Consider the following 12560-nt stretch of genomic DNA (forward strand, 5'->3'; position numbering starts at 1 on the left):
AACTAATTCCTTTCCAACTATCTGAAGGGTTGTTGTGTTCAACTTGGTCTGTTTGAATTTATAAAGGAGAAACAACCCATGGAACTAGAATAACAGGTAAATTTAAACTTCACATCAGGAAGAACTAGAGTTGTCCTAATGTGAAACTGGAGGTAATTAATTGACTGTCTTCAAGTAGAAGACATATAAACTTGTAAAATAATTTGTAGAGGGGGCTGCTTTTAAATATAAGGATTTCAATTGACTAGATGTCTGCCAAAGTCCCTTCCAGGATTAAAATTTGTGAATGATTTACCCTAAAATCCAGTGTTTTTTTCAATTGTATTATAAGTAAAATAGGAGAGGGAAATGGAAAATCACTCCAATATCTTTGCCAAGAAAACTCCATGGACATTATGATCCATAGGGTCATGAAAAGTTAGATGTGATTGAATGACTTAAAAAATAATTAAAAAGGAATTTTATTTACCCTGGTTAAAGTGTAAATATAGGGAAGGAAAGAAGAAGGGGTCATGTAGCAATCATGAAGAATAAGTTATTGTTGCTGTAATTGTTGATCCTTCATTCTTGAAGAGGACTAGTGACAGTAGTAGGATGATGTCTTGACTTGCAAGTGAATTGGATTTAAGGGATGAAGGGCTGTGCAAAGTCATCATCCTCATTCTATTCTCCAGAGTCATCGGAATCCATTGGCAAGACATAGGTCAGGACAACTGGTGATGGATCCCTATAGATACTTTATCATAAAATAAAAGACCAAATAAAACTTTTATCAACTGAAATACAATTAGTAGATCTATAATTTATTTAGTAATATTTTATTTACATAAATATATATTTTATTTACATTTATATAAATATATAGATATATTATTTATTTAGTAATATTCTTTGACTTGATTATAGATGTCATAAATTATTAACAAAGCATGTTTATCGGTTAATTTCTTATGTGCTAGTTCATCTGCCTGAAGTATAAACAGAGGACAATATATTTACTAATTATTCTTCCCTTGACTTCAAATATATTATATTTCTCTATATACGTACATGCACATTTAAGTCTTTTTTTTCCTCCAAGGAGTTTTTCCTATTAAAAGATAAGGTTTTTTACTATTCTGTTTGTGGGAATGGCTGAAAAACCATATTATTCTTTAGTCTGTGATGATTGGCTGAATATGGTAAATATCTTTTATCTTTTGGAATTTTCCCCTTTCACCTCACAGGTTGAGGTGAATTTGCTTGAATAAAGTCTTTCAGTTTCTGAGAGCTACACATCAAGTTGTTCATATTGTCATTAGTACATGTGAGTAAATCTTTTTATGAATTTATGGATTTTTGAGTTGCTTTGGTTTTTTTCCTCTACTGATAGACTGTAGGTTCCTGAAGGCAAGTTCAGTGTCTGTTCTTAACCATGCATCCACAGGGCTTTGAACTCTGCACCTTTTAGGCAATCATAAATATATGGCTGATTCCTCAGACCTGAAATGTATGTCAACATTAAAGCAATTTGTCATAGAAAATTAGAAAACAATGGGACCCATGAGGTTACCTAGTCTAACTCCTCCATTTTACATAGCTGATCCCTAGATTTTTCTTCATTTATTCCTATTATCACTTCCCTGCCTAAACACAGTTCTAGTCTACTTCCCTTCTTTTACAAACATAGATACTATAACAGGAGACATTGAAGGAGACAGAGACATTAGATGCATTCTTGCTCTAAATTGATGATCCTGTGAAATCCAGAGAGGTTTAGTAATGTGCCCCAGTGTCATTACTGACAGATTAATGATTATGGATAAGAGCAAAAACATTAATAATAATGATAAGAAATAATTTAATATCACAACAGCATTATTGTTTATTATGGTATTATATAATATTATCATAACAAACCTGCAGCAAGTTGTAATAAGTAAAAAAAATCAGCCACAAAGCCAGGAAGGTCCAGGTTTATATCCTGCCTCTCATATATACTGTTCATGTGATCCCAGCAAGTTCCAATCTCTCTGAGCTCTAAGCAGTTCTAAATGGCTATAATTTGAAGAGAAGGTTCTGACCTGTATAGTTTCTTAACCTAACAATTCCCTACAATAGTGAACTCAAAGTTCCAGTCTTTATAGTAATATTATTAAAAGTAATAAATATGTTGTTATTGACAGAGGTTAGGAAGAACATAGTATGTGTATGGATGTATTCCAGGTCATCTTATAATTGAGATTACAGTATGAAAATATAATTAGATACTAACTAAATAATGTCAAATGTGCTAGAAATATAAGATAGATATATGAATTTTGGGACAGAGGGAACAGAAGGAAAAGGAAGGGAAGAGAAGGTTTTAGAGTTAGGTTGACTGACTCTAAATCTCTACTTGGCCACTTATCAGTTGGTGTTCTTTAGAGAAGTTGCTCACCATCTCTGGGCCTCAGTCCTCATTTGTAAAGTGAAGGTTGTTGGTTTAGATAGTTTCTGAGGTTCTTTCTAGCTCTCCGTCTAATGTCTCCTATTATAGTAGCTATGTTTGTAAAGTAGCTATGTATAGTATATTATAGTAGCTATGTTTGTAGCTATGTAGTATAGTAGTTATGTTTGTAAAGTAGCTATGTAATAGTATAGTATAGTAGCTATGTTTGTAGACTAGAGCTGTGTTCAGATGGGGAAGTGATGATAGGAGGAGATGAAGAGAGATCTAGAAGAAGAGACCTGATAAATGAACACTGGGGCAGAATAGGACATAGGAAGAAGCTGGGAAAGAAGAGACAAGAATATTGTTTTCATTTTTTAAAAATTTTATTTATTTAAAGCAATGGGGTTTAGTACTTGCCCAAGGTCTCAAAGCTAGGTAATTAAGTATCTGAGGTCATATTTGAATTTAGATCCTCCTGATTCTGGGATTGGTGTTTTATCCACTGTACCACCTAGCTGCCCCCTAGGGTATTGTGTTTAAAGAAAGAAGACTTGGGTTTAAAATCCTGATTCTGTTACTACCTGAGTGATCTTGTGCAAGTTACTAAGATACTTAAACTTTGTGGCCCCCATTCCCAATCTGTAAAAATTGGAGATTAGATGAGATGACATCGAGGGCTGGAATCTACTGTATGGTATTATATAATTATAATGAAAATATATCTCAAATTAAAGAATGAAATGTCTTCTGTTATAATAAATATTTTGTAGAATTTTTCTACTGTTTTGGAAGGTTTAGCCATCAGGTAGATAGTTTCTTGTGGGGGCAAGAGGGTCCTCTGAAATGACAGATCCTAGATTCAGAGTTAGAAAAGACCTCTGGGTCATCTCATCCTATTTCCTTCTTTTACAGATGAGGATTGAGGACTTAGCTTTCTGAGTTCAAATCTGGTCTCAGAGATGATGAGTCAGACTTGACTGAAAAAAAATTGACTGAAAAATGATAATTGAAATGGTTGAATTGACTGAGCTTGAGTTTTGGCCTGAATATTTTCTAGGGTTGTGACTTGGGCAAATCATTTAACTGCTTTGGACCTCAATTTTCTTACTTATAAAATTGGAATAGTAATATCCACACTACTAGATAATAATATTTGCACAATTAGTGGGAACAATGAATAGAGTACTAGAAAATCAGAAAGACCTGATTAGACACTAGTTGTGTGATTCTGGGCAAATCACTTAACCTCAGTGTGCCTCAGTTTCCTCAGCTGTAAAATAGGGATAATGATAATAATGACATATATGTAACAAAATATGTGAGATAGGAATAATAATATTAGCATCCATTTCTCAGGATTGTTGTGACAATAAAATTGTAAGGAGATAAAATTGTGAGGAAATAACTGTAAAGTGATTAAGCATAATAGGTATATAGTAGGTCTGATAAAAAAATCTAATTCATAGTGTTGCTGTATGGAAAATGCTTTTAACCCGAAAATACTATATAAACTTATACTTCAATAATAAGAATAATGATAGTGATTATATCACTTTAAGGTTTACAGATTGCCTGACACTTCATCTCATTTGATTTTTACAACAACCCTCTGAGATAGATTCTATTATTATTATTCCCATTTTAGAGATGAGGAAATCAAGTCGGGGGGGGGGGTTATGGTGACTTGCCTAGGGTCACACAGTTTGCAATGGCTACTAGATTCCAAGTCTAACACAACCTAGCTGCCTATTGATAATGTTATTGTTGATTGACTCTTAGACTCGATAGAATGCAACCAGTCATTCACTGAATATTGGTGACTGATGTCTTAGACTTTTTCTGAAGATGTTTTGATGGGGGAGCTATGCAAGCAAAGAGTAGGACACTATGTGCCTTCAGTAGGGAAAGCATCACTAATGAGAGAAAAGGGGAAAGGGGCATGTAGGTATAGGGAACCAGTGGGACAGGCTCTACAGCATTACTGAGGGCAAACCTTCTTGACCTTCCACTTAGGGACCACCAGATATTAAGGTACTGCTATCTCCTGATTTTAAAGAAATCAGCCCTGTTTCAAGTGGTTTATGAAGTTTTTTTTTTGTTGCTTTATTATTAGTATGAGATTTCTTTATTTAAAAAGGCTTTTGATCCCAAAGGAGAGCACTGAATTTGGATCACAGTAATATGTATTTAGTATTGGAAGGAATCATTCCATAGTCTAGCTAGTCCTGAGTTTAAATCCTGATTTTTCCAGTGACTAGAAGGGTGACATCAGGCAAATGACTTCTCAAGCAAGCCTTGGTTTCCTTTTGTACAAAATAAGAGGACTGAACTAAATGATCTTTAAGGTCTTTTCCAGATCTAAGTCCTATATGAATGGAGGTATTTTCTTTACTTCAGAATTCTATTCATACTTAGAAAGCTTTGTTTATACTTCCCTAATTTGTAATTAAATATCATTATCCTAAAAGTTGAAAGACTTTGGTCTTGCCTGCTTTCCCTTTTTCATATGTACTTTTCAGACTGCAAGATGTCTTTTTTTGGCATTTTCTTAAACTGTTGGAATATTCCATCATCCATTAGTATGCCTTTACATGATTTGTTTCTAATCTAGAATGTATTTCCTCCCCAGCTTCTTAGTAGACCTAGCTTCCTTCAAAATGGTAACCTGAGGGACCACATTCTACCGGAAGTCTTTCCGGCTTTCCACCCTCACCCCTCTCCACCCAGAGGTTACTGCCTTCGACCTCTTTACCTCATAATTTCTTTGCTTATATTTTGTATTTATTTCTATGTGTACCTGTGATTTTCCTGCTAAAAAGTGACTTCCTTGAAGGAAGAAATGTTTCTTATCTATGCATTCTCAGAGATTGACACCTAGAAAACATTTAATAATCACTTACTGATTGGTTGATTAGAATTGAGGCAGCCAGGTGTGACTAGAGTGTTGGGTTGTTACTTCTGTGTGACTTTGAACTGATCATTTCATCTTTCTGGGTCTAGGCTTTCTCCATAAAGTCAGAGGTTGGGCTAGGCATTCTCCAGGTTTTCTCCAGTCTTTTGGAGTCTTTTTTCAAAGCTACCTGTTCTTGCTCTTCATTGACTAATTGCCATGTCTTCCTTTATTCACCCAGCATTCACATCATAGATTTCAGCATCCTTTTAGCACATTGAAGCAACTGCTCACATTTAGTCTTAGTCTGGTTTTTAACAGTCCTGGGGGAGGATCATTCACTCTTTACGTAGCTGCTGGGAGGTACTTCCCTTAAGGGAAAATCAAGTAGGTGAGATGACTCATATGCAAATAACTACCAAAGTGGAAGTGAGGAAGCCACCAGAGAGAGCTCAAAGTGAGATGAGGATTCAGAGGATTCAGAGCTCTCTGGCAGGATCTGAGGTTTCCTGAGAAAGGTAATATTTGGACTGGGCTCTGAAGAATGAGTAGAAACTAGACTCCATGTTGTGAAGCTCCCTTTTAAAAGTCTATGCCAATTATCTGGTAAGTGTTTTTATGTCTTTCTAATGAAGTGTAAAATGTTCCGCTAAGTTAGAAAAAAAGTATCATTTCCCCGGGCAGGGAGGGCTGAGAAAGAGTGACTTTACAACCCTTATCATTTCCTGGTGACACTCTTGGATAAACTCCTACATTTATTTTTTCCCTTCAGGAATTGTTTATTTCTACTTTTTTTTTTTAAAATCAAATGTAGATTCTACCTTTCTCAAATGAAGATGACCTCAATTTCACTAATTCTCCTGCCTCTTCCTTCCCACTAAAACCAGTCAAGATGTACATGTTTGAAGGTCTAATGGAACCATGAGACTACCTAACTCTTGACAGAAAGCTGATAAACTGAAGGTATAGAATAAGACATATTTTTGGACACAGACAAATACAGGAGTTTTTGTCTGACAAGGCATATTTGTTACACCAGTTTTCCTTTTCTTTTTTTTCCCCCTAAAGAAAGGGAAGAAAATTTTTATTTAAAACATAAAACAAAATATATGGTCAAACTAGAGACCTAGGTTTTTCAACACATTATAACTGTTGCAGACAGATTAGTTCTGAGATCTAGGTAGGTCTTAGATTCAGGATTCTAGAGTGTTGAACTTGGAGACAAGAAGATCTGAATTCAAATATAGTCTCAAATACTTACTAGCCATGTGATCCTGAGAAAGTCACTTAACCCCCCCTATTTACCTTAGTTTCCTCAACTGTAAGTGAGAATTATAATATTGTCTACCTACCAGGATTGTAGTAAGGATCAAATGAGGTAACATTTGTAAAACACTTAGCACAGAGCCTGGTACACAGTAGGGACTTAATAAGTCTTTTCTTTCCTCCCTCCTTCCCTCCCTTCCAGCAAAAAGACACAATTCTGTACAATTCATTTCCAGCATTGACTACAATTCTGGAAATCCAATCTCTTTAAGGGGAAAACCCAAAACAAAATGAGAAATAAATGCGATTCCTATTTCATCAGAGGTTACTATGTTTATCTGCTATTCATTTGCTATTCTTATATAAGGATAAAGTTTTTCAAGGGAAGAAATCCCAATATTTTCATCAACCAAAAATTTATATCAAAGCAGTGTAGATGGTGTGGGCAACTGGGTGACGTAGTGGATAGAGTACCAGGCTTGCAGTGATCGACTCATCTTCCTGAGTTCAAATCTGGACTCAGGACCTAACAACACAACCCTGGGCAAATCACTTAAACTCTTTGCTTCAGTTTCCTCATCTGTGAAATGAACTGGAGAAGAAAAAGGTAAACCAATCCTGTATCTTTGCCAATAAAAGCCCCCCAAAGTCAGATGTAACTGAAATGACTGAATAACAAATTAGTACTGAATCTGGACTTGGGATCTGGGTTCAAAATCTTAGCTACCTTGAGCACATTTGAACTTCAGCATGTTTCTCAACTTTAAAATAAAGTGTGACAAATGATGGCAAAGAATATAGTGGCATGAGTCCCCCTGAAAAAAGTTTGAGACCACTGAATTAGATGGTCTCTAAGGTCCTTTCTAGCTTCAAGTGCTTAAATCTCTATGCTATTGAAAGTATTTACCTTACTTCAGAGTTTCTGTTTATATGCCCCTAAATTATATTCATACATATCTTCTTTGCATATAAATGTCATTTGAGGGCAGTGTGATGTTGTGGACAAAGTGTTTAATTAGAGTTATATTTCTGATATGACATGCCGGCAGGTCACATAACACTCTGGGTTTGATAGACTTCAAAGCCTCTTTGGGCTCCAAATGGATGGTTTTGTGATCACTGGGGAGAAGAGGATATGAGCAGAATAATGGGGGAGGAAAGAGAGAAAGGATTTCATGTTGAGGGACGATGCTGTTACAGATGGGTGTTAGGCTGGATTGGTAAGTGGACACATGCAGGGCTGTCTTCTCAAGAGACAGATAGATCTCTCTGGGTTTTGCCTCCCCAATGCTGATATTTTTATATAGATTAGACTGAACAATGAGGGCAACTTTAAAAGGAAAGAAAGGAAAGGGGCAACTCAGCACGGTGGAAATAGAACTAATCTTGGAGTCAGGGTATATGAGTTCATATCCTAATTCCACTAATTACTAGCTATGTGACTTTGGGCAAGTCACTTAACCTCTCTGGGCCTATTTCCTTAAATGTAGAATGAGGGATTTGAATGAAATGATAATTAAGATGTTTTAAAGCTCTAAATCTATGATCCAGATGGTACAATTGCTTCTAAAGGGGAAAGCTAAACTCTTACTTCTATTTCAACTCTTTCCATTTATTAGCTGTGTGACTTTGAGCAAGGCACTTGACTTCTCTGGGCTCTAGTTTCAGTTAAATGAATAGGTTAGACCAGATGGTATCTAAGATTCTTCCCGGTTCTAAAAGGTTATATCCCTAAACACAAAGTTTCTGTGGTTTCATCAAGCAGAATTCCCTGTGGGGAAACTCCCTGAACTGACTCAGATCCAAATTTAGCTGACTTTAGTAGATAAGTCTTAGGGTAGTGCTTGAGGAACCCAGACAGTATCAAAGGCCAAATTTAAACTCAGGTCAATCTTATTTCACACCCAACTATCTATCTATATCTTCTTTTCTTACAATTTACAAGATATCACAAGTAGTCTGAGTGGGGTGTGGGGAAAAGGTAAGGAAGGCAAGACAATGTCCTATTTTTAAGCTTATAAATTTAAAATAGAAAATGACCTTAGAAATTGATATATACAAAGCTTCTTTGTGAGGAGAATTTTTAAAAATCATATTTTGTTTTTTTCAATTACTTGTAATTTTCATCATTCATTTTTTGAAAAGATTCTGAGTTCTAAATTTTCTCTCTGTTCTCCCCCTTCCAAGATGGCAGTCTCATACAAGTTATACATGTGCAATAAGGTAAAATATATTTTGAGGAAGGTTATTTGAACCCAGCTCTTCCTGAGCTTGCCAAGTATATTATACCTTACTGAAGTTACCCCAACTTCCACCTCTCTGACCTAAAATCAGCAAAGAGGAGTGAGGAAACAAAGCAAGGTTAAGGTGACGCACTAAGGATGTTTTACAACTTGATGCTGTCCTTACATATTTGTTGGGAAATCATGAAAACTGTTGTGAGGTGGGGAAGGAGAGAGCTAGATGTTTTAGAGACAAAGTGATTCTTTGACTCTACATCTTGTTTCCACTTGCTAGATTCTCTACTCTTCTCTGAATGACCTGGAACACATATCTGAAGAGCAACAATCCAATCCAACCCAATGAGCATTTATTAAGTATCTTCTGTATGCCAGGCACTATGTTGGGTGTTAGGAATACAAAGAGTATAGTGAAATAACCTCTGTCCTTTTTGTTGTTGCTCAGTCATTTTTGTCTTGTCATATTCTTCATGACTCCATTTTGGGGTTTTCTTGGCAAAGATACTGGAGTGGTTTGCCATTTCCTTTTTCATCTCATTCTACAGATGAGGAAAATGAGCCAAACAGGGTTAAATGATTACCTAGGGTCTTTTAGCTAGGTATCTAAGGCTGGATTTGAAATCTCACCTTTTTGATTGAATCATCTAGCTGCCCCTAGGAATAATCATTGTTGTTTAGTCATGTCTGATTCTTCATGATCCCATTTTGGGAAATCTTGAGAAGATACTGTTTTGTTATTTTTTTTCTTCAAAAATCATCTTCTAGATGAGAAAACTGAGTCAAATAGTTAAGTGGGAGCCACAGAGCTTATAAAGGTCTGAGGTCAAATTTGAACTCAAGACCATTAGTCTCCCTGACCCCAAGCCCAGTATGCTATCCTTTGGGCTACTTCCCTGCCCTTAAGGAGTTTACATTCCACATGGGATACAACAAACCACTGTTTCTGAAGCCTATTTTGTATTTATGGTACATTGTATAGAATGCTATCTTTGGAGTCAAACTGCTTTCAAGTATTGGGCTTTGCCTCCAAATCTTCTCTTACAGAATATAGGTTCTTTGAGGGTAGAGACTGTTTTATCTTTGTATTACCAAGGTTTATAACCTTGGGCAAGTCAATCTCCTTAGGCTGAAGTTTTCTTCTCTATTAAGTGAAGGGTTTGTACTGATTGAGCCTATTTTCTATTGAATTCTATTCTATTGAATTCTATTGATTCTGTTGATCTGTGATTCAATGATGTCACATCTGTTCTGGGAAATGGGAGAATTTTCTCAATTTTAAAACTGAATTTAATATTTTTAATGCACAAATTTGAATGCCTTTTCTCACCCACCTCCTCCTTAGAAATAGAAAAGAAACATAACCATTGTAACAACTACACATAATAAAGAAAAACATAATGGAAGAATATCCCCGGTCTTGACATGATTTCTGTGGCCAGGGGTAGTCTGGGGCCTCTGGAGTAATGTTGAAGGCTAGGGTGGTCTGTATATTTTAGAATCAGAAGGGAAATTAAAGGTTATTTGGTACAATACCTTGATTTTTCAGATGAGGAAACTGAGGTGTGGAAATAAGCATTTATCCCAGATGAACACCAAGTTGTGTTTTTGATTGACCATAACATGCTACCTCTTTATAAAAAAGTAATGCTACCATGAAACAATAAAGACTGTTGTGACTCCCTCCTGCCATCTTTGGGGTGTGTTTTTAAACATCATAAAGTGGTGACAATAGGGTAGCTGGGTGGCACTATTAATAGAGTGCTGGGTCCAGGAGTCAGGAAGATTTCTCTTTCTAAGTTCAAGTCTGACCATAAATTAGCTGTGTAACCCTGGGCAAGTCACTTAACCCCTTTGTCTCATTTTCCTCAAATGTACAATGAGCTGGAGAAGGAAATGGCGATCCACTCTAGTGTCTTTGCCAAGAAAATCTCAAATGGAGTCACAACTAATCGGACAGGGCTGAAATGACAAAATATCCGATAGTGACAATTCCTAGTTTCTTTAACAGCTTGGTCATCCTGAGACTGGTGACTATGCACAACACTCCTCCTGCTCCCTTAAACCCAATTCACTTGCATCTTATGGCATCACATCCCTGATATCATTATCCTCTTCAAAAATGAAGGATAAACAATAACAAGAAGCATGAGGTGGTTACCAAGATTTGTCATACCTCTCCCAGGATTTTTTAGCAATTTCTTGGGTATGTTATTACTTTAAAAAAGAAAAAAGTTGTGAGATGCTAGTCTAAGAAATAGGACTCCTTGTGATATTTGGTCTTTAGAAAATGAGGTAGTAGGAAGAAAGGTATTAAACTTTCCTGTACACTCAAATCCTTCAGAAATTGTTAGAAAAATAGCACACTATTGAAGTCCAGTTATCTTATATTCTCAATTTTTCTAGTCATCTACTTATTCCTTGGGCCTTTAGGCTCTGACTGCCAGGAACTCAGAGTTGATTGAGACTAGAGGTTCTAGTTAAACTGTTACCATACTTTGGACTGGCCAGCATATGTCTAAAAGGTCATACCCAATTCTTAGAATTGCATTTCTAGAACCATGCTGACAATTTGTAGCAAGTCTAGAGGACTTGCCTAAGTTGGACAGTGGGTAACAACATCGGATGGAGGAATGAGTGACTTGGGAGCCATATGGGTTCAAATATGACTTGATGATCTTAAGCAAGTCATTTAATTTCCGTAGCCCTTAGTTTTCCTGAGGTTCCTTCAATGATCTATGATGTAATACTCAGGAAACCGTGACCTGTGAAAGAAGGTTGAAGGAACTGAGAATCTTGGTAACCTAGAAAAGCACTGAAAAGAGGAAACAGGCAGAATTTGATAACCATCATTAATTCACAGAGGGGTTGTCTTAAGAAGATTAATTAGACTTGTATCATGTAGCTCCAGAGAAAAAACAAGAATCAATAAGTGGTAATTATTGGGAATATAAATAATAATGATAATATCAAATATTATATGATATAATCAACATAATATATTAATGTTATTAATATTAATATAGAATAAAATTATATAGCAGCAAATAGATAGCATTTTTAGGTTTGCAAAGGTATTTTACAAACATTATCTCTTTTTATCATCATAGCAACCTTGGGAGCTAGATTATTATTTATTAATAAATGAAAAAACTGTTATAAACTGAAGTTAATTTACTTGTTCAGGGTCACATAATCTGAGCTTCAATTTGAACTCAGATCTTTTGGATCCAGGCCCATTACTCTATCACTGCACTATCTGACTGCTCCAGGGAAGTAGATTTGAACTCAGTATAAAAAACTTCCTAACATTTATATTGTTCAAATCTGGAACTGGCTGCCTTGTGAAACAGAATGTTCTCCCATGTAGTTGTGTTGTGGATGAGAGATTAGGATCACCTAATAAAGATTGAGAGTGAAAGAGAATAGTGGATGAATTCACTTATATCTTTGGGATTTAAAACTGCTCATGATTTATTATAGAAGGCTACAAAGTGTACAGATTAAAGACTTTGCCTAGAAAAGCAGCAGGTACTTTGAGGCCAGAAGTGAATATGACTAGAAAAAGTTTGAGAGAGAGAGAGAGAGAGAAGACAGACAGCCATAATGACTGCAGTCTGGCCCAGTGTTCTTCAGCAGGCCTAGGCCAGAAATATGTGATGAGAGAGAGAGAGAGAGAGAGAGAGAGAGAGAGAGAGAGAGAGAGAGAGAGAGTCATCCTTGCAAGGCAAAAATAGAGTCAAGAAGAGACAGA

The 12560-nt window shown here is 36.0% G+C and overlaps 1 protein-coding gene across 10 annotated transcripts in view; it reads left to right on the plus strand.

The window, feature by feature from the left end:
- The window catches only part of PTK2B (protein tyrosine kinase 2 beta), a 177985-nt gene that overhangs the window by 49442 nt on the left and 115983 nt on the right, over positions 1-12560 (plus strand). For 2 of the 10 annotated variants that reach the window (XM_074209989.1, XM_074209988.1), the window contains exon 1: positions 869-5909. The exons of the other annotated variants lie outside the window; for them this stretch is intronic. The gene's annotated coding sequence lies outside the window, so the exon portion shown is untranslated. Of the gene's footprint in view, positions 1-868; positions 5910-12560 lie in introns of those variants that run through there. 10 annotated transcript variants of the gene reach the window in all.

This window comes from Macrotis lagotis, chromosome 1 (genome assembly GCF_037893015.1).
Source record: "Macrotis lagotis isolate mMagLag1 chromosome 1, bilby.v1.9.chrom.fasta, whole genome shotgun sequence".
Lineage (NCBI taxonomy): Eukaryota > Metazoa > Chordata > Mammalia > Peramelemorphia > Peramelidae > Macrotis > Macrotis lagotis.